Source organism: Triticum aestivum, chromosome 1B (assembly GCF_018294505.1).
Source record: "Triticum aestivum cultivar Chinese Spring chromosome 1B, IWGSC CS RefSeq v2.1, whole genome shotgun sequence".
Taxonomy (NCBI): Eukaryota; Viridiplantae; Streptophyta; class Magnoliopsida; order Poales; family Poaceae; genus Triticum; species Triticum aestivum.
Genome location: NC_057795.1, coordinates 680,730,569 through 680,747,807, shown reverse-complemented (window position 1 = coordinate 680,747,807; position 17,239 = coordinate 680,730,569).

Sequence of the window (17,239 nt, the reverse complement as noted above, 5' to 3'; positions counted from 1 at the left end):
GCGTCTGGATCGGCGCGATTTGCCATTACAGCATGGAGGACGCCAGACGGACGAGGATTCCCTGCCATACGGCACCCAGCCGTGCTCACTGACATGTGGGCCGTACATCAGAGGAGCTGGTGCCAGACATGGGTAACTATTACATATCGATTTATTATTTCTGAGTGATTTATTTATTTTTTGTGAAAGAGGATCTGCTTGCGTCGTATGAATTGTTTGCCACTAAATTAGTTCGTTGATCAAAATTTTGCCCACTGACATGTGGGCCCTCCGGGATCCTGGCCGACATGTCAGTGGGCCAACGGCAGCGGCCGTACGTCAGAGAAGCTGGTGCCAGACATGGGTAACTATTACATATCAATTTATTATTTTTGAGTGATTTATTTATTTTTTATGAAAGAGGATCTGCTTGCGTCATATGAATTGTTTGCCACTAAATTAGTTCGTTGATCAAAATTTTGCATGTTACTACTCTGTAGTACTATAAGATTGTTTAGATCACTAAAATAGCGATCTAAATGATCGTATATTAGCTTATAGAGGGAGTAGTATTTATAATACTTCAGGAGCTAATAAAACAACCTATTTTGGTGGAGAAGGCCAATTTGGCTCCGGGCTCAACTGCACCCGCTCCGATGAAAAAAATCGAAACAAATTCTAGAAAATTTCAAAAAAAATCTAATTTTTTGTGTGGTAGATAATTTGATGCGTGAGGTTCGCTGCAAATTTCAACTCGTTTGGACATTTGAGCAGCTCTCTGCAAAAAAGACAAATTGACCCGATTTGTCTTTTGTGCCGAGAGCTGCTTAGATATTTAAATGAGTTAAAATTTGGAGTGGACATCACGCATCAAATTATCTACCACACAAAAAAAATTAGATTTTTTTGAATTTTTCTAGTCTTTATTTTGAAATTTTTTCTGGCTCAGATGCGGATTTTCGATTTTGGTGTCCAAACTTAAATAGGTTGATTCCTGCTGGCGACCTGGATTCGTTGCCGCCGCTACTGTCAGTCGCATGCCGGGTAGGAGGAGATAGTGAGGCAGTTGCAGCTTGCCAGGAACACGGTGGTGCTCCTTTGTTTGAAGAGGACCAGTTTGATGATTCAGGCTCTGTCGTCCAAGGTGTGGGATTGCGACCATGTTTGTGACGGACCCGAATCATCGGCGAACGGGTTCAGACCAGCCGGGGGTGGAGGAAGTTTGCCGGGACGACATTGAGGGTGTCACTGACAGCAAGGGCGAAAGCGGCCTGGACAAGAAGGTGACATTGTATTTCTACTTTCTAGTGCCCGTCTCAATCCTCCTTACAAGCAACCAACAAGGGATGCACGAGCAACTGACCAAAGCACATAATAGCATTTCTAACCGATCCCTCCTTAGTGGAGTAAATTTGGTGATCATATTTGTCAGTTTTCATTTTTCTTTTTTGCTATGGGAGTCTCCTTACTTCCTCGTGCATTTTTGTGTGAGAAGGCAATCAGCCGCCCAATACCAATACATGGTAGATCAAAATGGGAATGGGCCGACCCGGCCCTGGCCCCGGCCCCGGCCCCATGGCCCCAACGCCAATATGTGAGGCCATGGGCCGACCCATTTCATCAGAATTTTGTGGCCCCATTGATCCATTGGACACATGAGGCCGACACAAAATTTAGCAAATGTTTACACATTCCAGAGGATTACAGTTTTTTGAACCAAATGTTTGCACCGTCCAACATTTGTAGCCTCGCCAAATTACTAACAAGTCCCCAAAAAATAGATGTCAGCAAATATGTACACAGTACAGGAAAATGACAAGGTCTAACCTTTTCACATTTAGTAAAATGGCGAGATCATGTTTCAAAGAGTATCAAGCTAAAGACCTCAGTCCAACAGATTCGAACAAGATCAAAAGATTACAAGTTTCAATGAACTTTAAGCTAAGGACCTCAATCCAACAGACTCAGACAAGATCAAAAGATTACAAGTTCAATATGCTAAACTTTTCACATCCAGTAGGTTATAAAGAAAGCTCTTGAGGTTTAACATGAATTGCTCCAACAAGCATCAATCCTCGATATCTGTATTTACAAAGAAATGTTACAAGAGTAATTCTGTGCACATCAACTAAATAGTATATTTATCCCTCAAAAAACTAAATAGTATATTTATGAACAGAGGAATATTCTTAGTAGCAAAGGCATGTTCCAGAAAACCAATTCATGATCAAGTTTGAAAGAAAATACACTTCTAAATATCCATCATACACTACCCGTCATCCACTCCGCAACAAAGATTAGAACAAAGAAATTATTCCCAATTCTCGTAAGCATATCAACAAGCAAGAATGGAAAAAGAAATATATATTAGAGATCAACAATAACTTGGGGAAATCAAAACTAACAACACTAGTTCTGTGTGTAAAACACTATATATTCATCTACACGATTGGGCTGCATCTTGCAAATAGTTCCCTGGAACAAACTGTAGATATGAAATCCCTCATTAAAAAGCAGACTTCATACTTTAAGTGTACTTTCATATACATGGCACTATATACATCAGAAGGTTTCTCATACCTTGTAAGTCCATTATAATGTCATGAACTGAAGCCAAGCTACGTTGAGTATTAGCTGCAGAAAAAATAAGAAACTTGTAAACTTTAAGCATTAATAAGAAACAAAGAAGAAACTTGTGTCGTATGGCTTTACCGGTGGCCCGTATCCAATCTTGTAAGCAAACAAGAGCTTCAAGTGTCGTTGCGGTCATTCGACTTCGAAAATTTGATAGGACTCTCTTCCCTGTGCTGAAGGCGGACTCGGATGCCACCGCAGAGGCAGGAGCCGCCAAGATATCTGCTGCCATGCGACTCAGCGTTGGGTATTCACCTGAGTTGGTCTGCCACCATGCAAGGATATTGAATTGATCACTTTGACGGATGGGTACCTTTGACAAGTACGAATCAAGTTCGGTAGAATCCAAATTTGTTGATCGAGCAGTGAGGGTGACATGCTGGTCCAATCAGCCATAGGATCTTCACCACTTACAGCCATGTCATCATCACCTCCTTGTGACATGGGATTTGAGCCATTGCCATTCAATTGGAGGTATTCCTTGAACAACCCTTGGAACACATTTTTTATTTTAGCAATCATTGTTGCAGCTTCGTTCCCGAACTCTAGGCCAAATCGGAACTCGATATATTTCAACTTGAATTGTGGGTCCAAAATCACTGGAATACAAAGGCTCAACCATGTCATCTTTCAATACCTTCTGAATTTTCTCTTCATATATTTGACCGTTGTACCCATCTCAGAATCCTCTTCATAATGTTGTTGCTCTAAGGTCAGCTTCACTTTCCACATTGCATGGAAATACAAGTTAGCAGTTGGATATTTTGTGCCGGATATCACATTATAGTGGCTCCATAAAATACCTTCAGTAGCCTGCAAACATCTTCGGCATTTTCCCCATCCTCAAAAGATGGCTTGAAGGTATATTGTTTATCTTGAATGGCCAAAGAGTCAAACACTCCGCGATACTCCTTTGCTATATCAATCATCATGTAGGTTGAGTTCCAGCGAGTTGGAACATCAAGACTTGGAGTTCTCCCACATGATACACCATGCTGCACAACGATTTCTTGAAATTTTTCCTTTCGACTTGGTGAGCTTCGAATATATTTAAGACTTTCACGCATCATGTTGTTCACCGGACCAAGGAAGTTCAATCCTGCTTGACATATCAGATTTATGACATGGGCGGCACAACGTTGGTGAAACAACTTGCCACTACCAGGTAACATCTTCTTAAGCAGGAGATGTTCCTTCAATAGCTTCATCATTGCACCATTGTTCGATGCATTGTCTAGCGTCACAGCAAAGAGATTATCTTCAATACTCCACTCTCTTATGAAATTCACCATGATGTTGAACATTGCAGCTCCTGTGTGCGGCGTCTCCATAGCTGCGAATTTCACTATCCTCTTCTGGGCTGTGATGAAAATGTACCCCACTGTCTGATTTGATGTCCATAGGTCCGTAGTCAAAGAAATCTTGGATTTGGAGTTTTGGAACATCCTTTGCAGAATTCTCTTCTCTTCCTTAAATGCTGTCATGCAGTCCTCCTTCACTGTTTTCTGCATATCATCTTAAAGCTAGGATTTATACTAGAGACAAATCTTCTAAATCCATCGTACTCGGCATGGCGGTAAAAGGAGGCCCATGGCGGTAACCGCTCGGTCGCATGGGAACAGGTGTGTACGCCCAAGTGGGCGTGCGGCCTTGGCATACCCAATCTATGATGGCTAAACCACGTGCTGCAGGCACGATGGCTATGGTTGCGCCGAACTGATCAGCGAAGACCATGGCGGGAGTTGGACATCCCTACGTCGGACGAGGCAAAGGCCATATATCAAGCGGCAGTGTTTGTGGATGTTGGCAGGGGCGATGAAGCCTTATTCTGGGAAGATAGATGGATAGGAGGGTGCAGAATCCAGGACCTAGCATCTGTGGTTTGAGATTGTCTATCTAGAGATGATCGGCACTGGCAACATTTATTTACATGATAATAGCAATATGATAGGAATACAACCAGTCAAAACGGAGTAGAACCGGAATCAGGACTTTATTTCAGCCATTCCATTTTTCCCAATTCCCCACTGGCTGGTTTAGGGTTCAAGTACAGTTTTTCACTACAATCTAGAATCACAATATATAAAAGATTAAGAAGTTAGCAAAATCACAATCAATGTGTGGCAGCATGACAGCGTAGAGTGAGCGAGACATGACACACAGAACCAGCCAGAACTAACTTGGCTCCAACACACTGGCTGCTGCTTATTATTATCGTGGGTTGAGGATGTCTTCAGATTACAAACGTATGGCAACAAAGATTGCAGTTAACAACAGTTTCAGTGATACACACGATTAAGGCACACGGATCCGCAGATGCTGCAAACAGGGTACAAACTTATGGAAATCGCAAAGAGGCGGCGCCGGCATCCCGGTGGTGGGGATGAGATCCGGCGACGCCTACGGATGAAGATGTTGCACCGTCTGCAAACCCATCTCGACCCCCCCCTCCCCTGGCTCGCTAGGTCTTGACATGCCTCGATGGGCGCATGCTCTCCCCCTCGACCCTGGCGGCCTCCGGCCTTTCCTACCCTCACTAGCTGTCCTCGGTCGGATTGATGTCGCTCTACCAGGCATCTCAACGGCTATGCCGACGGATGGCCCTCTGGCGGTGGCAATTTTTTGTCCAAAAGGACCCCCTGCCGAGATGAATTGACAAAAAAGACTACCTATGGATCAATTTGACAAAAAGGACCCCCTCAGCGGTGGCGGCAGGCGCGGCAGGTGACACGTGGCACCTGCTGCCACGCCAGGAGGCGGCGGGCCCTGCCGCCATCGCCAGAGGCGGCCACCCAGCCAAACGGCTTCTGCACAGTGCATTGCGCCGCGACGGAACGGGGCGGGCCAGGTAGGCCCTGCCGCCACCGCCGGAGGCGGCCACCCCTGCGCGGTCGCTGGCTGGGCGACAGGCCCTGCTGCACGCGGGCCTCACCATGGGCCTCGCCGCCACTCCCGGAGGTGGCCACCCCTGCCGACAGTTGCAGCTGGTGCTCGCTGACTACTGCACGGAAGGCGAGGTGCGGGCCCCGCCGCCACTGCTGCTGGTGGCATCTTCCTGCATGCCCGACAACGCATGCGCTGACGGTGCTGATTCCGACGCAGACAACCCTCATTCCCACGCGCGGGAATCTATGAATTTTGACACTTAGTACCGACACTCAGCAGGGCTGTGCACTGCTTTGGCGATGCTGCTGCCCGGGAATCACTCCGGCTTTTCCTTCTTTTGCCTCAGCGGATATGACGGCACTGCGGGAATCACTCACACACTGTGGGAACTGTTGTGCCGACACTACAGGGATGCTGCTGTTGGGGAACGTTGCAGAAAATAAAAAATTTCTACGCTTTCACCAAGATCAATCTATGAGTTCATCTAGCAACGAGAGAAAGGAGTGCATCTACATACCCTTGTAGATCGCGAGCGGAAGCGTTCAAGAGAACGGGGTTGAGGGAGTCGTACTCGTCGTGATCCAAATCACCGATGATCCTAGTGCTGAACGGACAGCACCTTCGTGTTCAACACACGTACGGTTGGGGAAGACGTCTCCTCCTTCTTGATCCAGCAAGGGGAAGGAGAGGTTGACGGAGATCCAGCAGCACGACGGCGTGGTGGTGGATGCAACAGCGATCTTGGCAGGGCTTCGCCGAGCTTCTACGAGAGGGAGAGGTGTAGCAAGGGGGAAGGGAGGCGCCAAGAGCATGGGTGCGGCTGCCCTCCCTCCCTCCCTTTATATAGGCCCACTAGGGGGGGGCGCCGGCCCTGGGAGATGCAATCTCCAGGGGGGCGGCGGCCAGGGGGGTGGCTTGCCCCCCAAGCCAGGTGGAGGCGCCCCCTCCCCTAGGGTTCCCAACCCTAGGCGCGGGGGGGGGGGGCAAGGGGGCGCACCAGCCCACCAGGGGCTGGTTCCCCTCCCACTTCAGCCCGTGGGGCCCTCCGGGATAGGTGGCCCCACCCAGCTACCTTCTGGATGACGTCGTTTCTTGTCCTTTGGAAGCCCGCCAACTTCTGCTTCAGCTTTTCCACCCTCTCTTTCTCAAGCTCCTGTTCAAGTTTCTGCCGTTCATCCTCAGGCAGATCCTCAAGTGTGACGGCGATGATGTTGTCGGGGTTGAGATCACTCCCGTCCTTGGGGTCGGTGCTCATTGTGTTCCTCTTCTTCTTCCCCAGCGGAGTCACCAATTGTATTGCTGTGCGAAATTGATCCACACAGCACCACAGAATCCTCACTTTCGTGGAGGTAAACCGACCGTTTTTCAATGCAAAACGGCAAAGATCAGCCAAACCCTAGGGTTGCTAGGGCTAGGCAGAAGCTACGAGCTAGGTGCTGGAAAGAAAAGAACGTAGGAGTAAAAAGTAACATAAGGTTGCAAAGGATCGATTGATTGCCCCTTTTCCAATCGGCCAAGGCCTATATATATAAGGCACACAGGACTTTGCGTTTAGGAGCAGGACTCCAGGTCCAAACTGAATAGGTTTTGGCCACTTTAAGTTGGTTGCCATGTATACAGAAAAACCTGCCTGCTAGCCATGTTCCCCTGCCATGTCTCGTACAGGGCTTCATTGGCCTATAATGGAAATAATAAAATATTCCGGCCAGGATGCTAATCATACCAGATAATAGAAGTTTTATACTAGTTGCCTTGTTCACTTGCGCCACCCTCCATCCAGATGTCTTCCCTTCTACTTTTGCCCCAAGGAAATAACTTGCTTTGCCTGACTTGGTGTCTCTGCACTGAACATTAGCATATACACTAATCTGGCAGATCAAATAAACTTGGTAGCCAAATTATACCTGCAACAGAGCCTTTCCTCGATCTCTTCCTATACTTCTTTGGTACTGGAAGTGAGCCTATCAAACTGTCCCCGACAACCGGCTCTAGTGTTGTCGAGCTCAGCATTGCACGACCCTCACGTTGTTGTTTCTCGGTTGAGGCGGCATCTGGAGGCGTGTCATGCGAGGATTGCATGAAGAAAGACTTCTTGCAATCAGCCTTAAGACGTTCCTACTCCGGCAATTCAGGTATCAACTCATCACGCTCAAAGCCTGAGTCATACTGCTGAGCCATCAATCCTCCATCCTCATAGCCGCCGGTATTGATATACCGTAGAGGGTCATCAGCCTCGTATTGCTTCTTCGATGGCGGCGACGTCATCATCCACTAATGGAGCCTCTTCCTCACGTCGTCCGCTATCACCCGACACGACATGCATCGCTAATTGGGTAGGTGGAGTGGTGGTGTTCATACGTTGCTGATGAGGGTTGGTCGTTGGTGTGCTCCCGGTCGTCTCCAGACGAAAGAGGCTCTTCGGCCACAACAGGACCCAACTCTTGCAATCGCCAAGGCATCGCGGTGTCTCGTCGTCATCTCCCCATAGTGGTACCAGAGGAGCCAAATTCTCGTGGCCAGCTTTGACACTGGCCATGTAAACCTTGAAGACGCCATGGGGCATCGGCCAACTGTGGAACGAGCATTCCTTCGGCTTCACTATCATCGTCTTTCCCACGTCCACCTTTTGGCCGCTGATGGTGCACAGGGTTTCGTCGGCCTGCGAAGACATGTTTGCGACGTCAGACATCCGAAAGGCAATGGACACGGACAAATTTTTCCTACTACCGGGTGTAGTTACTCCCACTTTTGTTTCATACGTTCTAGGTAGTACCTATCATATCGGAGAGTATGTACGCGTAATATGTAGTATATAAGAGTGTTTAGGTAGTATATATACTTCTTTTTGGTAGTATGTATTATATTTTGTGCATAATCTATTTCGTGTATAAATATGTACGTATTTCACAAAAACTATGAGCTCACTTGATTTTTTTTCATATAACTCACTTTGGAGTATCTTAGATATAGTATATGAATATACTAAAAATAATAAAGTAGAGTATATACTACCACATGGTAGTATATGAGAAATAGGTGTAACTACACCCAGTAGTAGGATACACACACACACACACACACACACACACACACACACACACCCCTTAAGAGTCTTATTCTGCTAATAGTAGCTTATTCTGCTAACACCTCTCTACGCACCGCCCCGCGAACCGAACCACCCCACCACCACTAACCAAACCGCAACAAAGCCCACCCCTAGCTCCTGCACGACACCCACCTCCCTCTTCCCACGATCCAAACCCCCACATCCCCCACCTTCTATCGGCGCCGCCGCCGCCGGTGCACCACCTCACCTTCTTCCACCTTTCCCGCCTCGCCCCCACCTTCCTCCACCGCGCCCACCCCAGCGAGCCCTGCCGCACCATGGCTCCACCACCCCCGACCTTTTACCCCGTCCAACCCCGTGCTGCCAGATCCCCGCCCCACCATGCCCCGCGCCTCCCCGGCTGCTGCTTGCGGCCCAACCCACCAACTAAGCCCGACCACCACCCCATCTCCAGTGCTCCCAGCCAGGGAACCTCCCACTGCCCCGACCCACCGCCGGCCCGGGCTCGTGCCGCCCCGCCGCCTCCCTCATCCTGGTTCCCCTCGCTGGCGCACCCCGGTGTTCGCCGGATCCAGGCACCTCCATCTTCCACAGTCTTGCCCCGCATCACCAACCCCAAGTTGTCCGGCGCTAGATTGGCGTTCGCTGAGATCGAGAGCCACCAGATCCCAGCATCCACCGTCGGTGCCGCCGCCCTCCAGCCTTTCCCCATGGCGCCCACCCTCCTGACCATCCAGTGCTATGCTGGATGGCCGGCGGCGCCCTCCCTTCCCTCCTGACCGGCGGGCACTGCGCTGGATTGACGGATCCCGTGCTGCTATGGAGCGACGGCCGTGTATGTGCCCGTGAATGGAGGATCCTGCGCTTGGAGGGGGCCGGTGGCCTTGCGTGTGCTCAAGAAGCCGGATCTCCCCCACGTCTGCCAGTGGAGATGGGGCCGCGGCCATGAAGCACGGAAAGCCGACCTGCTACATGGGCATCTCGCTCCTCAACACCAGGTGGCGCAGGGCCGACGTGCAGCTCGGCTGGCTCTGAAGATCTCCCTGCTCACCTCATGCAGTTCACTGGCGATGCCCCGCCCCCATTCTGCTGTTTGTTTTCGTCGCCGTCGAAGCTATCCGAACATTTCCTCTCTGTGTGATTCTTTTTTTCTCATTTTGGGTTCGTTGGAACCACTGGGCAGTTCGACTGGATGTGCCAAGCGGTTAGGCACAGCCTGCAGTGCTGCTCGGCAGGGCCTGAATACCTGCGTGTGCTTCGTCGCAACGGTGGTGGAGCCGATGCCGTGACCATGCAGTCCACAACGCGATGTGATGTGTATCGTGCTAAAAAAATGCACTCCACTAGCTTCGTTCTTGTACTATGTATTTCATTACTAACCATAAACATATATATGCAGTATATATGAAGTGCACTAGGGGGAAACCACAACTCTAGAGAAAAAAGAAAAAGGAAAATGCAGTGCACTTCGGTCTTTAAAAAAGTCCACTCCGAAGGACTTTGAAGTACACTTCATTTGAAAAAAATGTATTTGCAAAAAAGTTTACGTTGTGTTTGTTGAACAACTTTAAAATGCTAAAAAATAGTAGTGCGTTTCACTTTCAAAGAGTGTTGTGGTTTACTTTTAAGAGTGTTGCGGTTCACTTGGACGCAAAGTAAAAATCGCAGAAAAATACGGAAAATAAAAAAGTAATGCGGTTCAATTTCGGTAGCGTCGCGGTTCACTTTCTACCATTCTGAAGTGCGGAAAAATTATCGTGTAAACATAGAAAAACATAATGCGGTTCACTTCTCGATTGCGTTGCGGTTCACTTACAACCGATGTGAGGCGCGGTCTACTTCCACGCGTGGAAAAATTATGTCCGAATGAAAAGAAACCATGCAGTTCTCTGCCTGTCTGATGCAGTGCGATTTTTCTTCCGATGCAGTGCGGTTTTCAGTCGGATGAAGTACGCACGTCAATTTGAGTGTCGCGAAAAACAGAGTGTTCGTATTTCGATAAATTCAAAATTTCTCTTAAACCATAAAGAATTAGAGAGAGTGTTCTACATGAAAAAGTTGCACCTCATTGATATCTTTCCAACGGCATATTGTTTGAATCATTCCGACTAGCGTTTTGTAAAAATTTCACGAAAAACGGCCGCTCCCACTCGTCGTCCGCCGCACGATTTTCAAAATTAACTTAAAACCGTAAGGAATCTCAAAAACATTTCAACATACGAAAGTTGCGCCTTGTCCATAGTTTTCCAACGACATATTACATGCCTCGTTTCGACAAATGGTTCAAAAACTAGAGCAAAAACAGTACCAAAAATTGCAAAAATTTCAGAAAACGTAATTTCGCGATTTAATAAAATTGAAACTGCTCTTAAACCATAACTAATTAGAGAAAATAACACATATGAAAAAGATGCGCCTCGACGATATTTTTCCAACGGCGTATCATTTGCTTTATTCTGATGAGCGGTTTAGAAAAAATCACAAAAATACGCTCGCTGCCGCTCGTTGTTAGCCGCACCATTTTTAAAACTGCTCTTAAACCGCAAGGAATCTCGAAAAGTGTTCAACAGCTCGAAGTTGCGCCTAATCCATAGCTTTCCGACGATATATTATACGCCTTGTTCCAATAAACGGTTAAAAATCTAGAGCGAAAACAGTACCGGAAAAACACGACGTGCAGTTTTTTGCGACGGGAAGTTCACTCGTGTGAGTACTAGACGTGCACTTGCGTTGAGCGTGCAGTGCGGAAGTGTTATTAGAATACTTATTCTGCTATATTAGCAGAATAGACCAGCTGTATATATATTGATCCTGCAGTGAGCTGAAATGCTTGTTTTTTCACTGAGGACACATAAATGCATATTTTCACAATCACACCGTTGGATCATCTTATTATATTAAAGTGAGGCTCCCTTATTTATTTCATATTGTTTACTTACTTTTAAATCGTTAAATGTTTAGCAAGCCTTAACTAGTTCTTTGGCAAGCTATGATAAACATAGTTTTACCTATATATATATATATATATATATATATATATATATATATATATATATTCTGTTACTAGTAACAGAACGCCTATAGAGAACGGGATGAATTTCCTTCGAACCAGTACGCCCGTGCGAAAAAAAATTCAAATCACCCACTCAAGCGTCTGCAACCACCTCTCCCCACTCGCCGGCCTACCCCTCCACCCCGCGCGCCACCGGCCAACCTCCACCCCGCGCGCCCCCTGGCTAGCCTCCACCACGCGCGCCGCCGGCCAACGTCCGTCCCGCGCTCCCGCCGGCCACCCTCCACCCTGCGTGCCACCGGCCAACCTCCACCCCGTGCTCCTGCCGGCCACCCTCCACCCCGCGCACCCGCCGGCCACCCTCCACCCCGCGCGCCCGCCGGCCAACCTCCATCCCACACTCCCTCGGCTACCCTCCATCCCACACGCCCGCCGGCCAACCTCCACCCAGCGCGCCCCCTGGCTAGCCTCCACCCCGCGTGCCGCCGGCCAACGTCCGTCCCGCGCTCCCGCCGGCCACCCTCCACCCCGCGCCACCGGCCAACCTCCATCCCGCGCTCCTGCCGGCTACCCTCCACCCCGCGCGCCCGCCGGGCAACCTCCATCCCGCACGCCCTCGGCTATCCTCCACCCCACGCGCCCGCCGGCCATCCTCCACCCCGCGCACCCCCAGCCACCCTCTATCCCACATTCCCGCCGGCCTTCCTCCAGTCGCGCCACCCACCGGCCACCAACATCGCCCATCGCCTGCCTCCATCGTGTACGGGACTGGATATGCCCCTGGCACCTCTTCCTCCCCCTGCCCCTGCGCATGGAAGCTAGTGACTGGCGCCATTCGATGCTACTCTGCTCCATCAACTTCAACCACCGGCTCATGAGGTGCACGCCATGTGTTTGCTAAATTGACTCAGTGCAGTGGAGCACCATTTTTATCTTGTTTCATGTTCATTTGTAGGTAGCTCATTCTTGCCAAATGCTGTAGCTTAGATGACTACATAATTTTTATCGTGTGTGCTCTACCGTCGCGTGCTAGTCCAAGAATTCCTATCGTCACATAAGTCCATGTATTACTACCATGGGAGTTCAAAGAAATTCCTGTAACACGCGCCGTGCCCCGGCCCCATGTTCCGGCGTCGCACTCCACAGCCTCAGCTCACAGGATCTTCACCTCTGCCACCCAGGCCGTTCACCTCCGCCGCCGATGTCCGTTCAACGCCACCAGGAGAATCCTGTGCGTCAGCACCCCTGTCAACCCCGTGCAACTTTGTTCTCTCAACTTCAAAGAGGGTCAGTTCAGAACTTTGAACGCCTAGAGGTTGTTATGGCGCTGCTAGAAGGAGGGCACGAGAGGGCCGGCCGGGGGCCTTTTTGCCCACGGCCGGGCAAGAGGGAAGGGATTTCCTTCTTAATTCTTGCTTGATTAGATTGATACATCTCCTCTCTTTATATAGAGAGGTTTACTTGACTCCCAAGCAAGGCTTACTTGACCCCTAAGAAAGCGACCCTTATCTCTAATTAACCCTAAGACCAATGGGCCCATTAGGCCCATTACGTACTCTAACACTACACCCACCTGGACATGCAGCTTGTCCTCGAGCTGTAGCCTAACAAACTTATAATCATGACTCGACGCAACACCAACCTAACACCTAAAAACAAGCCTTTTACATCTCGGCTTGTGTTATTACTCTCAACCTGAAATAGACTAGGACGCTTTATTTTGGACGTACACGTGTACAACCACCTGGATCCCATGGACACCACCTAGACAAAAGGAGTGCATGTGTATGGCTGTTGGTCTACACCGCACATGGAAGAGTGGAGGGCTTGCGATGGAGAATGACGAGGAGGGGTGCGCCCCCCCAACTGCCGATGTCGCAGACTTTGAGGTCACTGCCCGCGGGGAAAACAACATGTCAGCCACTCGTGGGGGAAACCGCATGCCCAAGATCCCCGACACAGTGGACGAGATCGAGGTCCTTTGCACAGCGAAGGGCAACTTGGAGGAGCGGCAGCTGCACACCACGCATCTCCCGCACACGACACCCGCTAGGAGGCCGTGCGCAGCAGCCTGCAGCCTCACCGCTGCCGACACATGGCGGGTAGCGATCCAAGACGGAAGCGGTGACGGCAACGGCAGGGACTTGATCTGCTGGATGTGGATGCCCTGGGATGGCGGCGATGTTGATGGGAATGAGGTCGTCGCACTCCCATCGTAGGGCATCCCATACTGGGTGGCGGAGCTGACCGACGGTGGCTGCTGCAGCTGCAGCGGCTACTGTGCTGTCGCGCCGGGCAGTGGCAGCGGGTGCTGTGGCGGAGCACCGGGCGCGGCGGAGGCCGCCAGGAGCGGCGGCTGCCACTGCAGCCAGGGCTGGGCGGTGGTGGCGATGGATGGCGGCTGCAGCGGCCCGGAAAGCGCGGCGAAGGCCTCCTGGTGCGGCGGCTGCCACGGCAGCCACGGCGGCGCGGGGGCGACGATGGGCGGCGCAACCGGGTGCGGCCCGTAGGACCCGGCCAAGAACAGGTGGATCTCCTGGACCGCCTGGGTTAGATCCCGCAGCACCCCGTACACCTCCTCCCAGGTGAGGATGGTGGGGGCGGGCGCGAAAGAGGATCCCGACGCGGGCAGGAGCGGGCTGACGGTCGTGGTGGTCGCCGGAGGCGACAATGTGACCAGCAGTGGAAGAGACGGGCTTGGCGGCGGTGAAGACATGATCGAACCGAAGCTAGCTGATACCAAATTGTTATGGCGCTTCTAGAAGGAGGGTGCGAGAGGGCCGGCCGGGGGCCTTTTTGCCCACGGCCGGACAAGAGGAAAGGGATTTCCTTCTTAATTCTTGCTTGATTAGATTGATACATCTCCTCTCTTTATATAGAGAGGTTTACTTGACTCCCAAGCAAGGCTTACTTGACCCCGAAGCAAGCGACCCTTATCTCTAATTAACCCTAAGACTAATGGGCCCATTAGGCCCATTACGTACTCTAACAGAGGTTCAGTTCAGAACTTGGCCTGGTGATACATTTGGTTTCTTTTCTGCAGCTCACACAACCTAAATAACAGCTGATCATTTGTTAAATTTTTGGTTCAGCTTCACACTACGCAAGAGTGCATATTCTTCTGTTTGTAAGTTCTAATAATAGGTGGGTGGTTTTGCTAATTAGTTCAAGCTCAAATAACAAAATTCCTTGCTGGATTGCATCGTTCTTATCTTTTTTTTTGCTCGATTGATATCAGCCACTGCAAGTCCTTTTCTCCAGCCATGATAGAGATCCATTCAAATCAGTTGTTCTATGTTTACACATTCAGATATACTAGTTGATCTGCTGAAAGATATGATATGTGTACTGTTGATAATCTCAAACATGTTTTACTCAACTTTAGAAAACATGTAATATTGTTGTGGCTGCTTTGCAATGTCTCCAGCAGTCCTACTTCTCCATGATGACAAGGACGACGTCACCATGCGTGCACGCTCTCCTTTCTTTCTACTTCCAAGACGGTGAGGAGCTCCAGCAGGCGGCCGCCGGTGGGATCCGCAGACCAGCCCCCATCTTCCACCTCCCCTACTCTCCTCTTCAGCAGGAGCAACACAGTTAGGAGCTCAAAGTAAAATGAGGACGGCTGCAGTGATGCACCGTGCAGTTCGCCCGCTCCTATCCGACAAGTTCCCACCTTGCATTTTTGTGTGTGTAGAAGGCTAATCTAGTTCGCGTATTTGGTCTACTTGTTGTAAATCTGTCAGTTCAAGACAAGTGCCTTCTGATGCTAGAAATTAGGTCCTTTGTGAATATTGCTTGTTTTAGAAAGAAATAGACTTTGTAATTGCATCACATGGTGTACTGATCAACATAAACATGGTGTACTGAACAAAACATACACATTCTCTCTATTTAGCCGTGAGTAACACTTAAAAAACGTTTGATATGCACAACAATAAATTGAGTCTTTGATACAGGAATACACACACCCAATGCCACTGTAGATAGATAGATGGCCACCTCCTACCTGATGTCTTTAATTCAAAGCTCCAAACCCAATGTAAATTGCTCCTGCTGCTTAACAAAAAAAATCACTTATTTGGACTGAGGAATATACTACTTATTGCTATGATCTATTGAAGCCAAGATCCACTGCAGCATTCAAATCCCTTCAATTCACTTCTATCTCCCTTGATAAGTTCACTGTGTGTAATGGAAAAAACAAAAATATAATAGTTCAGTTCACTTCAACAAGTTGATATTGGATTATATTGGTTGCTTGCAAAATACTTTGTTGTTTGCCCATCGCTGTGGCCCTGCTCCCTAACCAACACCGCCGGCCAACAACATGGCCCTACGCCCTGACCATCGCCATGGCCCCTCCTTCTCGCGCTGCCGCATCATGCACTCACCATGCCGTGTGTGGCATCCTCCCGGCGAAGCTCCCGCGCTATGTCGCAGGCCAATTTTCTGGCGTCACCCTCCACCGCTCAGCGCACAGGACATTCACCTACGCCACCCCAAGCCGTACACCACTGCGAAGAGAGCCCGTTCAACTACGTGATAGAGAATTTTTATATTCATGTTCTCTGCAGCACAGGTAGCAGTGGGACTGACTGGGAGTGATCTCTGAACCATTTGATTAAGCGCCATGGTTTCCAACAATGGTAATGCTACTAGAAAGTGTTAGAGGCCATGAAGCCTCTTGGCTTCTCCAATAAGCAGGTTTGGCTAGTCCTGAAGCGCCTCCTCAAGTTGCTGAGTACGCGGTTCGTCGATGGACGCATCCTAGGAAGCCAAGCACGGTGTGTTTTGGCCTGCACCCAAAAGCTTTGGAGGCGATGTGTTGCCCTTAGTACTTTCTTAACAAATCCAGCAGTGTTGGTTCATATAGAACTTAAAATTACCTATCTGCCACGGGGATGTACTGCCGTCAGTCCTCTCTCAACAAATCTAGAAGTGCAGGTTCTTTGGTGCACCAAGTATTTTCGGCGCCGATGCTTGCTTATATATTTCTGCTTTCATGTATTAAACCTTACAGTCTGGTACTATTTCATGATAATATGTGAACTGAAAGAAAGGTTCAACTATTTGTTATTTTAGGAGTTTAATTTCTTATTCTAGTTTGTATTCTACTTCAGTTCAATTTTTAGTGTTATACATGCCCAAGACTAGAACTCTTGGATGATTACATTAGATGAGTTAATTAATTAACTATGTTTTCCAACCTCAGGTGCAACCTTGCCAGCAGCATGTTGACGGTTCCTCTGTTTCTCTTGTTGCTGCTCCAAGCCGCAACACCTCATGTCGTCATCATCTCTGCAGGGACACCGCTCCAACCTGTCCCCTATCGCAGCCCCACCACTCGTTGCCGATGCACTCCAACCCGAGGACCTCCATGATGGAGGTCGCCTCGCAGCCTATCGACGAGGTAACTCATCTTCCTTGTGCGTCCTTCGCCCACTGTGCACCCTGTTGCCCTCAACCTCCTTCCTCACAGGCATGCTACCCCAACTTTTATTTTGATTTTCAGTTTAACTTGTGTGTTCTTTTCAGTGTATTATGCTTTAAATGTGCAGAGTCCTGAGGCAAAATGATACATTTTATTTTGCTTTGCCGCAAGGGCATTGCTGAAACTTAACTTCTGTCTAAACCTATAACCATCCATTTCGAAATCA